The following is a 16037-nucleotide window of genomic DNA, read 5'->3' as shown; positions in this document are numbered from 1 at the left end:
TCTGAGCCTGATCATTCCGGGCTGTAAGAGGGCGGTAGGCGGGAAACAGACCAACCTGAGACTAGAGGGGTCCCTCCTGGGAGGGAAAATGCGCAGAAGCGGGTGGATTGGCGGGGCGGGAGTGGCGGGTGCCCCCCAGGGCAAACAGGTTCCAGGGATAGTACCTCAGGCTTGGGGTGGGGGCTGAGATCAAAAGACAAAGAGGAGGGTTAGGAGAGGAGCCAATGGGGGGGGGGGTATCAGGCCCACCTCACTGAGATCCCCACTCTTTCCTGTCCTAACCTCCAGGCGCTGGATCGCTAATGTGGTCACTAATGAGGGTCCACATACGTGGTGCGCAGCAGGGAGGGTGTTCAAGTCACCGCTAAAGTGGGAGGTGAAAGTTACCAGGTAGCACACTGGCCTCACTCCCTATACCCAGGGTCCAGTGGGTGACAATGGAGAAGTAGCAGACCCACCCAAGCCTTGTAAGGAAGGATGAATGGCTTGCAGGCAGAATCAAGCACCTCCCTGGGACCCACTTGCCAACAGAGCTGGCCAGCACAGGTATGGACTGCCCCAAGAGGGGTGAGCTCCCCATCCCCGAGGGCATTTAGTCAAAGCAAGGTACTGCTATGGGGGCCCCCGGACACTGAGAAGAAGGAGAAGCAGGTAAGCTCAGGAACCTTCCTGGTTGGTGGTAGCTTTTCCCTGGGCTGGGCACTCATTCTCTCACTCTGATATTGGAGTTCGGTTGGAGAAGCGGCCTGGTCTCTTCTACTCAGAGGAGACACAGGGAGGTCACTTTAGGCCCAAACCTGGCCACTTCCCAGGATGGTCTTGGAAGGGTGTGTCCGCAGACCGAGGAAACACCTTTGGGTGCTTCCTGGAGAGGCCTCCACTGCTGGGGTCTTGGTATTCCTCCCCAGGGCCCTTCATCAGAGTAGAACATCACCCATCCCCCTGGGCCAACCCTCCTTGACCTACTGTTGGCAAGAGTTAGGGATTCAGAACAAGGAGATGAATCAGTAATCCCAGAGTGTTGGGCAATTTTCAGGCCCAGTTAACCAGAATCCTTCTTGAATCCCCATGGGTTTGGCCCTTTGGCTGGAAAATGCACTGTATTTTTTTAAATTTTTTTTTAAAAATGCACTGTATTTTATTTATTTGAGAGAGAGCATGCATGTGTAAGTGAGCTGGGGGAGAGAAAAAGAGAGGGAGAGGAGCAAACTCCCCACTGAGCATGGAGCTACTACGTGAGATCATGACCTGAGCTTAAACCAAGAGTCAGATGCTTAACCAACAGAGCCACCCACATGGCCCTGGAAAATGCACTTTAAATTGCACAGACATGTCTGCATCTTTTGGTCACAAAATACTGGGACAAGGCCAAGGCAAGCTTTCATAAGTCTGCACAGAGATGAGGAGATTGGGGCTTTCTGTCAGTGACTCAGTGGGCCAGAGGCAGAGCAAGTGTGTCCTGGGACCAACATCTTGCCCGTGTGCTGAGCAAAGCAGCTTTCCCTGTGGCCTGTCTGTCTCCTTCCTCATCACTTGTTTCTGGTGCCTTGACTTCTCTGGCCTCCGTTCACTCAGTCAGCAGACTTGCAATAGAGAGGGATAGCGAAGGCACATTCCCACATGCTGTGTGTGTGTGTGTGTGTGTGTGTGTGTGTGGTCACCCATATTATCTCCTGTAACCAGTTTGACCTCTTCTGATGCGATTGTCCCTGCTTTGGAAAGGAAGAAGTAAAGCACAGAGAGGGTAAGTCATTTGCCCAGCTTCACACCACCGGTCGGAGACAGAGCCTACAGTCACATCCAGTTTGGGCCGGCTCCAAAAGTAGTTGAAACTTTCCATGATAGAGGGAGATGACTGTGAAGCTACTGAAGCCCCCGATTCACACATCTCTTCTGTAGTCTACCTCTACTTGTGGTTTACATCTATTTTTTTTCCTTAAAGAGGCCACCTCCCCTTTCAATTGTATAGGCTCAGATCTGCGAGAAGGACTATCTGTCCCCGTTTGCCTGGGACTGAGGGGGTTTCCAGGGATGTGGGACATTCAGTGCTCAAACTAGGAAGGTCTGGGGTAAACCCGCACAAACTGGTCTCTGCAGATTGATCCCTGTCCACAGAGCATTTGAGAACCTAGGAGAACAGCAGTAATTCATGGAGGTTCTCATCATGGACCCTGGTCTTGACCTCTAGCGCGGAGGAGTGAGAGGCTCTGTGGAGGACTCAGTATGTCATAGCTGGGAAGGGCTCGCCTGCTGTAAGACACACGGCTTGGCTCTCACCTGCTGATCCTGGGCAGCCTCGGACACGTTACCTTGTCCTCCACATGTCTATTACCCCGGCAGGGTGCTGAGCTCCCTCTTGACAGGGCCTCCTAGCTAAAGCATCAAATCAGTTTCGCCTCTTGGTCCTGTCCTGACAGCATTTCCTCAGGTAGATTTACAATAGCTGGTCCAGGTGTCAGTAAGTGGGAATTAAAGTGTTAGCTGCCAGCCTGGGCATGCACGTGGGTGCTTCCTCTAGCTGCCAGCACACCAACCCAGGCTCTTACAGCCTCTTTGCCCCCATATGACCTACCTGAATGTGCTAACCCATGGAGCCTTGCTCCCTTGTGCCCACGCTCGGACAGCTGCCCAACTTGTCCCAGCCCAGGTGAGGTCCTGACAACTGTCCTCTGTGGTTGTGGATCAGGGTGTACCCACCTAGCTGGAAGTTGGGAATCTTTTGCCATAGCAGTGGCCTCTGGGGTTAGTAGCTGAGGGACCTGAGAGCCCGGGACACCATCTACTCAAAAATGTGGCCTTCCCTGTCCCCTTGCTCTGTTCGGGCCAGGTGTAGGGTGGTTGTCTCCATTTTCTCTAGCATGTAGATGGGATTCCTCCCCTATCTAAGGCACTGCCTGCCCCCCTAACTGAGGTACTAGGCAGGAGTCTGGGGCTGCCACCTGTTCCCCAGTACCCATCTCATTGGTACTAGTACCCCTGGTTTGGACTCCTGGTTGTAATGCTGGCTCTTGGCCACTGACACTCACACAGATGGGCAGAAGCTCATCCTGATGTCACCTGTCTTCACACCACACTACTCTACTCTGCCATCCAGGCTGCCTCCTGGTTAAATCTAGGTAGGGGACACAGCAAAGAATGTCTTCTCCTCCAGAAGAGTTTTTCCCTCTGGCATCTTCTGCCCCCAAGAGGAATTGGTCCCTACTTGGGACGTTGACAGGGTCTTTAAAAAACTTTAGTGCTGTAATCTGTCTGCCTTGTTATCTCCCACGGAGTGCTGTGAACCATTTAGAGCAGAGACGGAGTCATGTGTAGGTTTCTTCAGTATCTGCACAGGATTTGTCACATAGTAGGTCCTCAGTGGGTAGTTGTTGACCAGCTGAAGGAATGACTGAATAATGAATGCATGACAAGGTCCCTGATGAAGTCATAACTCTTGCTTCTTGATCCTAGTTAGTAGCGAATCGTCTGCCTGCCATTGACACACTCCTTCCCACTCCCTCCATCCTTAAGTGGGTAGACTGCAGTAGGCATGAGCATCCACTGAATGCCTCCTGAGCCAGGCAGGAGGCTAGTGTGTGAAGAGGCTGAGGGACAGGCAGCAGAGAGTGTTGGAGACTGCCGCACAGGGATATGTGCTCATACCCACAGTGTCTCTGAACACTGAGTTGATGGGGGCCCTGGGTGGCTCAGCTGCTTAAGTGTCTGCCCTTGGCTTAGGTCATGATCCGAGATCCTCGTGTCTGGCTGCTTGCTCAACAGGGAACCTGCTTCTTCCTCTCCTTCTGTTATTCTCCTGCTGCTCCCTCTGCTTCGTGCTCTCTTATTCTTGCTCTCTGTCAAATAAATAAACAAATAAATAAAATCTTTGAAAATAATAATAAACACTGAATTGAACAAGAGACATGGCTGCCTTTTGATGTTTAGAAGAACCTATTTTTCTGTTCTGCTCTCCCACCTTCTGGTTCACACTTTGCAACTCCTCAGGGGCAGTGTGGTTTGACAGATGAGCCGAAGATCTTTTCCAGAGACAGAGCTGTTGACAACAAGTCTGCCAGTTGCCTCTGGACCTGTCCACATGCTACAAAGCTGCTAGTCAACAGACAAGGTCCAGCTACTGCTTGGGACAGCAGACTAGAAGCCTGGACACATTCCTACCCTAGAAGTTTTATGATGCTGTGGAGTCAGCGAAGTCACGTGGGGGGGTCCCTCGTGACCATTAGCCAGTCAGGGTGTGGCCTCTGCTGCACTCCAGAAGGTGGTCTGCCTTGCACAGTTTGCCCCCAAATCAGCTTGGAGCCGAGTCAGCAGAGCGGGTGAGCATGCAGGGCTATGAAGGGCATGTGGCAAGCCAGGGAAGAGATCGGTCCAGGAGGACCCTATCCTGAATGGTGGTGGGGACGGGGCCGAGAGCTGGATGCATCTAGTTTGGTGGAAGCAGGTCTGCGACCACCATTTGGTTCTATTTCAGAGCCAGGCACTTCTTGTTTTCTTAGTCTCCCCAGCAGCCCTGTGTGGCAGGGGGTCAGCCTCATTTTACAGGTGGGGAATCTGGGGCTCCAAGAGGACACCTGACCTCCCTGATGTCACCCAGTCGGCACCTGACAGGACCCTCATTTGAACCCACATCTGTGAAGCCTGTGTTCTATTACCTTGTCATGTGTCCTCCACAGCCAGGGGGTTGCCATGGGGACTGCACACTTTCCCTAGTGACACTAGTGCCAGCAGCCACTCTGTCTAGGTTCTTCAGGGAGTCAATTAAGGGCAAAATAAGAATTCGAGTTTTATAGACTCAAGTCACTTCTGGATGTTTGGAGTACTCATGGGATCCCCAGTATTCCTTTTTTTTTTTTTTTTAAGATTTTATTTATTTATCTGACAGATCACAAGTAGTTAGAGCAGCAGGCAGAGAGAGGAGGAAGCAGGCTCTCCACTGAGCAGAGAGCCCGACTAGGGTCTCAATCCCAGGACCCTGAGATCACGACCCAAGCTAAGGCAGAGGCGCAACCCACTGAGCTACCCAGACACCCCAGGATCCCCAGTAGTCTCAAATAACCTTATTCATCAGACGTTCCACGTAGACTCGATCTACCCTTCGAGGGTGACATTCTTCATGGTGCAACTTCTGGAGGTGACATCCCACAGGGGAGAGAGTGGGAAGGAAAGGTTTTGGCCTTTGGCCAGCCTCCAGGTCTGCATGGAATCTCTGCTTGGGAGAGGGTCTTACACTTTCCCTCACTTCCCAGAGGAAGAAGAGATGGGGAGTTGGAGGGCGGCAGGCAGGAGGAGCAGGGCCAGCTCCCTTTTGTGCCTCCCACTTTTGGCCTGCGCTGCTCTGAGGGGTTGGTGTCCCTGAAAGTCCTTGCCCATCCTACCTGGGGCTGGTCTCCCTGTAAGCAGGGGGCTCAGAGCTGCAGGTGCTGCATTCCTGCCCCACAGACACCCTCCTCCTTTCCCCAGTGGCTGGCTGTGTCCTCTTTTTATTTGTGTACACTAAGAAACTGGTCTTTCCTGCCGACAAGGACGCTGAGGCTTCTGGGGCTTGTGCTTTCTTGAGCATAAGGTCAGACTTCGCTCAGTGGTGGACACACAGCCTCTGAATTGTTTTTCCTGGCTGACTCTCAAGCACACATGTTTAGTTAGGGTGAGTATTTTCCTTATCTGTCTGTGTCTTGCACGGTGGGGGTGGGGTTGGTGGTGATGGAGAGGAGAGGGGAAGGACTGGGGACAAGGATGTGGAACAGTCAGCTGTCCCCCTGCTGGTAGCTGCGTGGTGCCCCTTGTCAAGGGAGTTCCTGGTGAGGGTCTGTGCCAGCACGGGAATGTGCACCGTGGGCCTGTGTCCACAGCCCACCCAGCTACCAAGTCTGTAAGGCCACTCCGCTGGTACTCAGAACCCTTTAATTCCTCCCCTCTGTGCATTGCCGATGGCCCTGCCTTGGTTCCAGCTCATTCCATCTCCTCCTAATGGCCCTTCCTCTCTGCATTCCCTCCTGCTTGCAAATACATCGGGCTCTTCATCGTCCTTAGGATAAACTTTCAGCATCTAATGACAGTCTGGCCACCCCAGATGGAATTCTCTGCTTTCCCTTTGTCCCCTGATCCTGCTGTCCAGTTGCTGGGACTTCTCCTCACTCAAGTCTTCTGCCTGGCCTTAACTGCTCCCTTCTTCACCCCCCGCCCCACACAGGCACACGTACACGTACACACATGCACACATCTACACATGCTTGTACTTACGCCCACACATCGCTTCTCCAGCTGGAACTCTCCCCTAACTCAACTCAAGCGTCAGGTCATCTTTTCCCTCCCTCTCTGGGCACGTCCCTCTGTTTCTGCCCCTGTGCTCACACCCCAGTGCCTCTCAGCCCGCAAGGACCCTATTGGTTTATGTCTGAGCCTCAGAACCTAGTGCTGTCTGACCATTGCCTACTGCGGGGATGGGTGAGTGAGTGAAGGAGCCAGCTCATGGATGCAGCCTCCGAAATGGAAGTGAAAGGTTTGGCCGACGGCAAGGTAAGGGTTCTGGCTGGCCCTGGGACTGCTGTCCCCAGAGCCCCATGCCAGAGAACCTCTGCCCACCAGCCTTTCTCCTGGTGGGCCTGGCACTCACAGACATGGCTATGGGGGAGGCGTGGGGAGGGGTTTTTCACCTTGCCGGGAGAATCAGATAAGAAGGAAGCTTTACAGAGAGATAAGCCTCTTAGACCTGGGCCATCTGTTACCTCTGAGTCACAGCTCCAGAGACCGGGCTCATTGTGGGCAGAAGCTCAGCCCTGGGGGAGGGCAGGGAAGGCAGGGACTTCCTGAAGCTAGTCGGTCTGTGTGCCAGCCCCTTTGTGGGCCCTTTACATCCATTTGTATGCGGGAGCCTCCTGTCAGCCCTCCGAATGGGTCCTGGGCTCTGCAGTTTACAGAAAAGGGAACTGACTTGCCCAGGTCACACAGAAAATCCTGGACAGGACTGGGATTTGAGTCCTGGTGTATCAGAACAAGAGTTTTGCCATTGTTAGTAGTGCCCACTCCTCCTTCTCAGAGTTAGATTTTGCTGTGATGAAGGGGTGGCCTGCAGGAGAGGCTTCAGGGCACAGGTCTCCTCTAGCAGAGGAGATTCAGGCCGCACTGCTGTCTTTCTCAAACTGGGATGTGCCATGGGTTTTATGCATTTATTTATTATTTGTGAGCTTTGGTGTTCTTTCCAGCAGACTCGCGTCAGGAAGTTAGGAAGGGGTTCCTCCAGGGGCCATCGGGGGTGGGGCGGATAGAGGCTATGCATATCTCAGGACAACTGAGCCTCTGCAGACTTGGCCTCTGCTCTTGGGGGCCTGTTACCCTGCACCCTAGCAGGCTCGAAAGTGTCTGGATCTGCAGCCGCCCCACGTCACAGTGGAATCTTGACCGTCTGCACTGGAGGGGCCAGGTGGGGATTCAGACCAGGTGGGCTGAACCTGAATAGCTCTTAAAGTTGGTGGCACAACTGGGACTGGCCTCTGGGAATTCCAGAACTTTCTCAGGGCCCTTCCTGCCCAAGGTGAATCCCTCCAACCTCCCAGCTCACTGCTATGAAGGTTGAAAAGGGTAGTGAAACCCACTGATGCCGGTGACCGAAGGGTCTTCCCTGGAGGGTTTTTTTCCTCTCTGAACTTTACCTCCCTGAAGCCAGCATGAACCCAGAGAAGCTAACTTACTTGTTCAAGGTCCCACAGCAAGACAGGCAATCCAGAGTTTTGACCTTAGTATTCATGTTGTGGTTTTTAGAAAATTCTGGTTCAGGTTTTTCTAAAAGGCATTATGAATACAGTCCAACACGGCAGGCAAGAAATGTTGTGTCTTTAAGAGAAGAGGTTCGTGGTTCATGGGCAGAAGCTTCCATGGGCCAAAGCTCTTGACATCTTTGCCATCAGCCCCAGCTTCAAGAGGAGCATCCTGGGAGAACCCAAGACTTCTGGAGGTCTCGGGCACTGGGCACGAGGGTCTCAGCTGCATGCAGCCTTGTCTGGGGAACATTACACTTGCGGGAGAGCCCCAGGTACCACCCAAAGCCGGGACTCTGGCTTGAAGTTGCACAGTCTGCAGATCCTCACACGGCGCCCTGGGAAGGTGATGGTGCAGACAAGACAAGAGTCAGAGAGGAAGGCAGAGTTGGGGTGGAGAAAGGAGACAACACAAGTAAGGTTCATTTCTAGGCACAAAGAGTTTTTAAAAATCAAGGCAAGAAGTTTATCTCCTTCCCGGAGGCCCAGAAGGGAACTTTCATGGCAAATATGACTGGTTCAGTTTATTTTAGTAGCATCAGCAAGAAATCTGATTTACCAGCAGAAGATGGAGAGAAGGCGGCTTATGAGCTAAACTGGCTCCGTCAAGAGCACAGTCCACTGAAGCTGACAGGTCTGGGAGGCGTGTTTCTGATGGCCGCGGTAGGAGGGTGCGCCTATATGTCCTCGCAGGCCCTCGGACCCCTCGGGCTCTCTTCTCCCAGAGAGCGCGTTGCAGGCAACGTGTGTCTCAAAGCTATGTTTGCATCTTGACAGACCCGTTCCACTTATGGGAGGAATAATGCACAAGAAAAAACCCCGCCGGCAACAAACTGTTCTTTATAGTTTGGTTTTGAATACCAGAAAAAAAATTTCTGAAAATAAGCTGAAAATTGCATGGTGGAGAAACAGTATGTTGGTAGTGGTATCTTACAATAGCACATGGTTAGTGGTGATAAAACCCTGTGATTATGAAGACTAGGTAGCAACAGGAAGAAAAGCGCTCATGATGTAATGTTCATTTTAACATGAAAAAAATGAGATACAATAAAAATGAAACATGGTTGCATTAAGATAAAAACGAAAGAAGCGAATGAGAAGAGTTATTAAGTTGCTGTGATGGGATTCTTCTTTTTTTTTTTTCTCTCCTTCAGTTTCCAGATTGTTACTATGTGCAAATTGGTGTGAGAATTGAAAACAGAATCTGGAACCAGAGGGTTTGGATTCAAAGTCCTAGCTTTACCACCAACTTAATAGCTGGGTGACCGTCAACCAAGGACTCAACCTCTCTACGCTTTGGCCCCTCATCTGTAAAAGTGGGGACAGTAATAACATCTAACTCTTAAAATTATTGTGAGTTAGCAGATGTAAATGCTATACAATAATTGCTGTATAGCTACTGACTATAAAAAATAAATTTAATTATCATAATTTATTCATGGCCTCATATCTTAACCATAAATCTGTGCTAGTATTGGTGTGGTTTTCTTTGTATTTTTTCCCCCTTATTTGAAAGCGCTTTCATCTTCCAAATGTGATTGTCACAGTATTATACAGTGTGAAATTATCTTTTCTATTAATATCATGTTGTGAGGATTTTTCACCAGCATTTCTGATGGAGGACCATGATTCCTGAACCCTGTTTCCACCCCCTGTCCCCCTCCTTCAGATCCCCAAGACTCTCTTCTCTGGTTCCTACAATAAATACAGTGGTTGACTTATTGCAAATATAGTTGCAATTCACCCTGTTTTGACAATGTGATTTTGTGTATTTTCTCCACCAAGATATGGAGTCTAGTTCTCTGCTCCTTCAAGCAAGGCTGCCCTGGTGACTTGCTTTGACCAAATGAATGCAGCAGAGATAAAGGTGGGCCAGTTTTGAGGCCTCAAGAAGCCTGGGGTGCCCTCATTCACATAGGTGGAACCCTGCAGCTTCTGTGAACAAGTTGGAGCTAGCCTGTTGGAGGACAAGAGACCTTGTGGAACAGGGTCCGGGTGCCCGACTGAGACCATCCCACATTCGCAGATCACCAACCCCTGAACATGTAAGAGGGCCCCGCCAACATCACCATAGATGAAGAACTGCTCAGCTGACCTGTAGATTCGTGGAAAATATGAAATACATGTTGCTTTGGGCCACTGAAGTTGGGAATTTTTATTTTAAGATTTTATTTATTTAAGAGAGAGATAGGGAGAGAGATCATAAGCAGGGGGTGGGGGCAGAGGGAGAAGCAGGCTCCTCACTGAGCAGGGAACCCGACACAGTACTCGATCTTAAGACCCTGAGATCATGACCTGAGCTTGCCCCGGGAGTGTTTTGTTATGTAGCTATGGCTCATAAGTATAATCCCAAGGAAGCAGGCTACTGCTGTGAGAGCCTCTGATCTAGTGAGCCCCTGGACAGGATAGACAGGGCACCTTCTTCACCTCCTCCCTTCCAGGGTCCATGGTACTGGCCCTGTGTCCACCCAGGTGTCACCCAAACTCACCAAAACCCTCAAGTCATCACACTCGTGGTCCTGGTGGGTAATCTTTGTCTCTGCAGTTTGGGTTCCTTCTCAAAGACAAGGACAACCCCATAGTAGGGGAGAATCTCTCTGGGCCCATCCCACCCCATCTCCCTACTGTGGGTCAAGTAATTTTGCTTGTCTTCAGAACAGGGAAGGTGGCATGGAACTCTTGGGTCCCGGGCAGTCTGTGGGAGGGGCAGGTACATGTTCATGCTCCAGGGGTCTTCCAGAAAGACTTCCTAGCCTTCCCCCCAGAGCTTTCTTATCAACAGCTTCGGGACACCTGGATGGAAAGTGACCTGACAGAGGCCCCAGGTGGGGCCTAAACAGCTGTCATTCTGCCGCTGCCTCACCCTGATGTCCCTCAGACTCTAACAGAGCTCACAAATTGAACATTCCATCAAAAAAAAAAAAAAAAAAAAAAAGACCCTGCCATACAGATTTATACACTATACACAACTTTTCAAATATTTGGAAGAGTATTTTTTTCCTTTTCTTTTTTTTTTTCTTTTTTAGTGAACTGGTAAATGCAGTAAATTCAGCAAATTGGCTATTTATTTAGCCCATCGATTTTGGGTGTTGGTTTTGTGGAACTGACCCAGAGTCCTGTGCCTGCCACTTTCAGTAATGCCCACAGGCCTAGCACTGCACTTGCATATGAAGCAAAGCCCTGGAAAGACGTTTGAAGAGTTGTGTGTGCTGGTGGTGTCAGCTCAGGGACATCCTCTCGGCACACTCAGTTATTTTCTCCTCGGACAGACAGGTGTACAGACACTCATATATCAGGGAACAGGAGTAGAGAGGCCAAATTCCCCGAGCGTGGCTCCCCCAGTCCCTCTGCTGTTGACTGGGCAGCATTGTGTAAGCCCCAGGGTCGGGCCAGGAAAATGGCGGGTGGAACCACCTTAGGCTTTGGTTTTCAGTGTGGAAATCGCTGGCCTCCTTCTTCAGGTGCCCTGGCAGGGCTCCGACTTCCTCCACAGCAACAGTTGGATGTGTTGATGGGGTACTCGGTCACAGGCTAACACCTGTCTTTATAGTCATGACCTCACTGACGCCTTACCCGAGCCTGGCATGGTAGATTCTAGTATCATACCCTTTCACAGGTGAGGAGACTGAGGCTTAGCATGGGTGACATGCTCAAGAGCACACAGCTAGCAGGTGGTGGAGCTGGGATTCCAGCCCAGGAGGTGTTCTGCTTTGGGGCAATCTGAGGTCTTGGGCATGGGCATGTCTTCTGGAGCTCACTGCAGGAAAGCTGCTCTCTATGGAGGAGGCAGTTTGTTGCAGTGGAAAGAGGTGGATAGATTCAGGTTCCTGTCTCTGCCTCAGATTCTTTCTGAGTCTCAGTTTCCTAATCTGTAAAAGGGGGACAATGCTTCCCTGGGGTGGTTCTGAGGATTTAAATGAGATTATATAATAGGGACCTTTACGCTCCTTATGTTCGAAGTTGTTTGCAAGTTTCTGCAATTGAATTAAAAAATATATTTTTAATTAAAAATATATAATTATACACACACACACACACACAGAGAGAGAGAAATCCAGAGTCAACATGAAAGTTATGCACCTAGATTATTCTAAAGTGTTGAGTCACTAACAAAACAGCTGCCCTTGTACTGTGCACAAGGAGTTAAACAAACAGCACTGGCTGTTTCTCCTAGGAACTATGTGTTTGTGTGTGTGCACGTTTGCATGTCCATGTGTGTGTGTGCACATCCTTAACTTCTTTTTACAGCCTGTGAGTCCATCCTGGAGAGGGGTTTGGGGATGAGCTCACTCAGCAGCGAAGGACCTACTTCTCTCTTCCCTAGGGTTTTGCCTTATTTATTTCATGGAAACACTCTTCCTCCTCCTCCTCCTCCTCCACCACCACCACCACCACCACCACCACCACTGGCTGGGGCCTCAGCGGGGAGCGGAGCCGCAGTCTGTCAGTCAGTGACTTACTCTCACCTCTCCTGGGCGGGTGCTTCACACTTGGGTCCAGTGTGTGAGTACTGGTTATTTTTATCCTGCCCCAAACTCATGTGATGCCAGTTTGGAAGGAGGGGCTGTCAGCTTCTCCAGAGAAGTGGCCTGACACTAAGCTACCCAGTCTCCCTCCCTCCTTCCCCTTCACACCCAAGCTCCCCTGGCACAGGACTCTCAGTGGTTGGCTGGGAGTGGGTTGGAGGCTCTGACTCTGGTCATGGGCTCCCCGGGCCATGGCCCCAGGGGAGCCAGCAGGAATGAGGCCTTCTCAGACCCCTGGAGGGACTTTAGGCTGCAGAGAGTAGGGGCCAGGAGCCCTGGATTAGTGTCAGGTCTGTGGCTCAAGGCTCTGCTGCTTTCCCCTGTGCGCTCTGCCTGCCCCAGGGGCCGTGGGGCCCTTCTACTGAAGGCCAGTGGAAGTCTAGTGGTGCTAACTGCACGCTGGGGCCAGGCAACCACCATGCACCAGTGGGCACCCAGCCTAGGCCAGTGCTGGAAACCGGGGGTCTGCAACCCCCCTTGGGCTTGTCTCCTTCAGCATCCAGTGCCCCCCTGCCAGGCCTTGTGGGAGAGGGCAGTCTTGTTCCTCCAGGCCTCACCCTGTCATGGAGCCCAGCTCTGCACTTCCAGTCTGTACCCTGGGACTCTCTGAACCTGCGAACCCCACTCCCCTACTGGATCACCTTTCCTCATGTGCAACTCACGAGGTCAGCTTTGCCTTGGGTAGTAGCTTCTGTGGACACCCCCCGACTCACTAGCCTCTCTTCTGTCTTCCATGGCCCCCTCTTGCCCATCTCAAGCCCCTATGCCTGCTGCTTCCTCTGCCTGAACACTCCCCTCCACATTCCTCCTTCTGACTCCTTGCCTTTCTTCAGGTCTCAAATGTGGCCTCTTCTGATGTCACCCACCCAGGGTAGGGGTTGTTCCTGGTATCATTTCAAATTGCATTCCGGTCTTTCTCTTGACAGAAGGTGTTTTGTTCAAAATGATTACTTCTTTGATTTTTATTGGTGGGGAGGGTATGGTTCTCTGCATTAGACAGGAAGTTCCACGAGGCCAAGGTCACATCTGCTGTGGTCCCTCCATGTCAGGCACAGCTGGGGGCTGACCCACATGTACCACCTGTCCCATGGCCTCCCCAGAAGCTCTTCTTAACCATCTGGACAGGGCGCGGTGCTTACCTTTCCGGGTCGTCAGGGCAGGGTTAGGAACTCGGGAACAGCACGGTCTGCGTTTCCAGGGCCTGCTGAGATGACTAGAATTTTTTCTCCCTGAGGGTGGACACAGAGGGGCACCTTAGGGGACACCATGGGATTGGGATCTGTGAAGGAATGACTTGATTATGCCTCCACTCCCAAGGTGCAGGGGTCAGGAGTATTTATTCAAGGAAAATCAGGATGGGCCAGGCTATGGGAGGGCCGAGGGGGGAAGGGTAGGCCTGGGGGTGATTTTTTTTTCTTCAAAAAGAACAAAATCAGTGTGCGCAGCTACCGTCTTCCTCATGTCCCTGTCCAAAAAACAACACCATCGCTCAAAGTGCTCAAAATGTGCACACACACACAAAGTGTCTATGCCCGTTAACTCAGTATTCTCCCTTTGGCCATCTAGCCTAAGAAAATAATCTTAGATACAAAACATGTTTGATATTACAGATATGCTTTTTACCACAGGCGTAAAACAGGGCAACGTTGTGAACCATCTAAATGTCGAAGCATGAAATTCATCATAACACATTCACTGGATGGCACGTTATACCTTCAAATATTACTTAAATAACACACGCTGGAGCCTATGCCAGCGATGCTCCTAAATGGACTAGAGACTTTATGGGGAAAGGTACTTATCTTCAACGGGCTTCATTAAGGTAACAGTGGCAGCCTCTCACATGGCCCCAAATCCGAGGTCTGGTAGACTGCATTGCTTTGGACGGTGCTGACGAGCAATTCTAATCACTGTTTTCCGTATTACATATGCAGGAACGTTCATGGCAAAAACTTTAGAAAACAAATACTTCTTATGATCCTAAAGCTCAGAGACGATGGCTGTTGATATTCTGGTGGAAATGCTTCCAGAATAATTTTGATCATAAGTATCTTTGGTGATTATAATAATACAGTGATAATAAAAGAGATACAGCATTGAACATATAGAGATATATCAATTTCAAGAAAAAAAATGCTTGCCTGCAATATTAAAAAGAAATAAAATATTGAACATGGTATTCTTGAGTCATGAAGGTATGGGTGTGTTTTGCTCCATCTCTACACATGTCTGTATCCCCAACTCCAATAAATGTTAAAATAACCATAATTGCTAATAATAATAATAATGATAATCATAGTAATAGGCATAGTCTAGTGGAGTAGGCAAGAGAAAAAGCTCAAAATAGCTACTTGGTACAAGAAAGGCAGGAGAGTGAAAATATGCATATCCACAGAGGTGCGAGGACTATCTCCCCTACTTGCAAACACAAGTTCCACCCCATGGAGGTGTCCCTCCACCCCACCCCATGCATCCGGTCTGCTGAGTCTGCTGCATGTGGTTGCTGTGCATGAGATCTGGAGATGTTCGGACTCAGACAGTCCACTCTTCAACTTCCTGTCCTGAAAGCATGATATGCGTACAGCAGAGTGGCTCCAACATTTCTAGCTAGGTAGGATTCAGGTGCAACAATCAGTCTTGCTGGGAAGTTGTGTGCCTGCAGTCACACATCACTTTCTACATAGCGTGTGTGTGTGTGTGTGTGTGTGTGTGTGTTAGGGGAGCTGGGGTTATGGATGTAGATCAGGGGGTACTGCCACTGTGGATAGAGGTGTCACAGATTTCAGAGGGTGAGCCTGTCTTTCCGGGCCCAGGCCTGCCTCCTGGGGGGCCTGCCCTCAGATGTTACCTGATTCCAACCTCCCCAGGCCCTGCCTTTTGCTCAGGAGCCAGCTCCCCAGGAGAGGGCCCTACCTTCTGTGGAGAAGATGGAGAAGCAGAGGAGCAAGATGCAGAGCAGCCCGGAGACGACTAGAAGCCTCATGGCGGGGTGGCCAGAACCTCACGTCCCGGGGAGAGAGCTGTGCTGCAGAGGTCCTCCTGGGGCTGCCTCACACTTTTATAGGGTGACACAGTAAGGTGTTTCCCAATGGGCAGGGCACCACCGGCAGCCCTGGAATTCTCATAAAGGGTAGAGTCAGCCGCTCCCAAGAGGAAAAAACCAGCTTTTCAAGAATGTGAGGGTATTTAGTGAACTGTAACACGCAGAGCTATAAATGCCCAGCCCGGGAGCTCCCAGCACCGGCCTCAGTGGTCAGAGTGGGAAACTCCCACCAGGGAAGGGCCACTTTCCAGTGTTGAACGTTAACTTTTACTGTCAGTAATTATCCCATCAAACACAGATCTTCCTGATCATTCCTAAGATGGGGCTGGGAGGGCCATAAAACCCTTTGCGAAGCCTCAGGGAAGAGTGTCAAGATATCCGCGAAATGTAGGGAGCAGAGAGCCTGGAATCAGATGACCTGGGTTTGAGTTCTTTGCCATCGAACAGCACTGTGACCTTGCACTTGCCATGAAATGTCTCGGAGTCTTCTTCCTATTGGTGAGATGGACACAAGCCTGAATGTACACACGTGTGTTAGGGGCCATGTGTGACACGGTGAAGAGCCATGAAGGAGGTGGGGCTGCAGCCGGACCTTGACAGATGTTTAGGATGAAATGAAAAGGCTTCGGGCACAGGGTCAGCCTGAGCAAATGTACAGAGGAAGAAAACATCTTACAAGGGCAGGTATAAGGAAGAGTCCGCCATCAACACCTACTA

At 50.7% G+C, this 16037-nt stretch overlaps 1 long non-coding RNA gene across 1 annotated transcript; it reads right to left on the bottom strand.

Moving 5' to 3' along the window:
- Window positions 1–7722: 7722 nt before the first annotated feature.
- On the bottom strand, window positions 7723–15473 carry LOC116573382. The gene is made up of 3 exons (XR_004278767.1): window positions 15191–15473; window positions 13417–13506; window positions 7723–8089 (listed from the first exon to the last, which is right to left on the bottom strand). It is a non-coding gene; the product is annotated as an uncharacterized LOC116573382 (long non-coding RNA).
- Between the last annotated feature and the right edge of the window lie 564 nt (window positions 15474–16037).

Source organism: Mustela erminea, chromosome 14 (assembly GCF_009829155.1).
Source record: "Mustela erminea isolate mMusErm1 chromosome 14, mMusErm1.Pri, whole genome shotgun sequence".
NCBI classification, from domain to species: Eukaryota; Metazoa; Chordata; class Mammalia; order Carnivora; family Mustelidae; genus Mustela; species Mustela erminea.
This window is presented reverse-complemented; position numbering and strand designations above follow the sequence as displayed.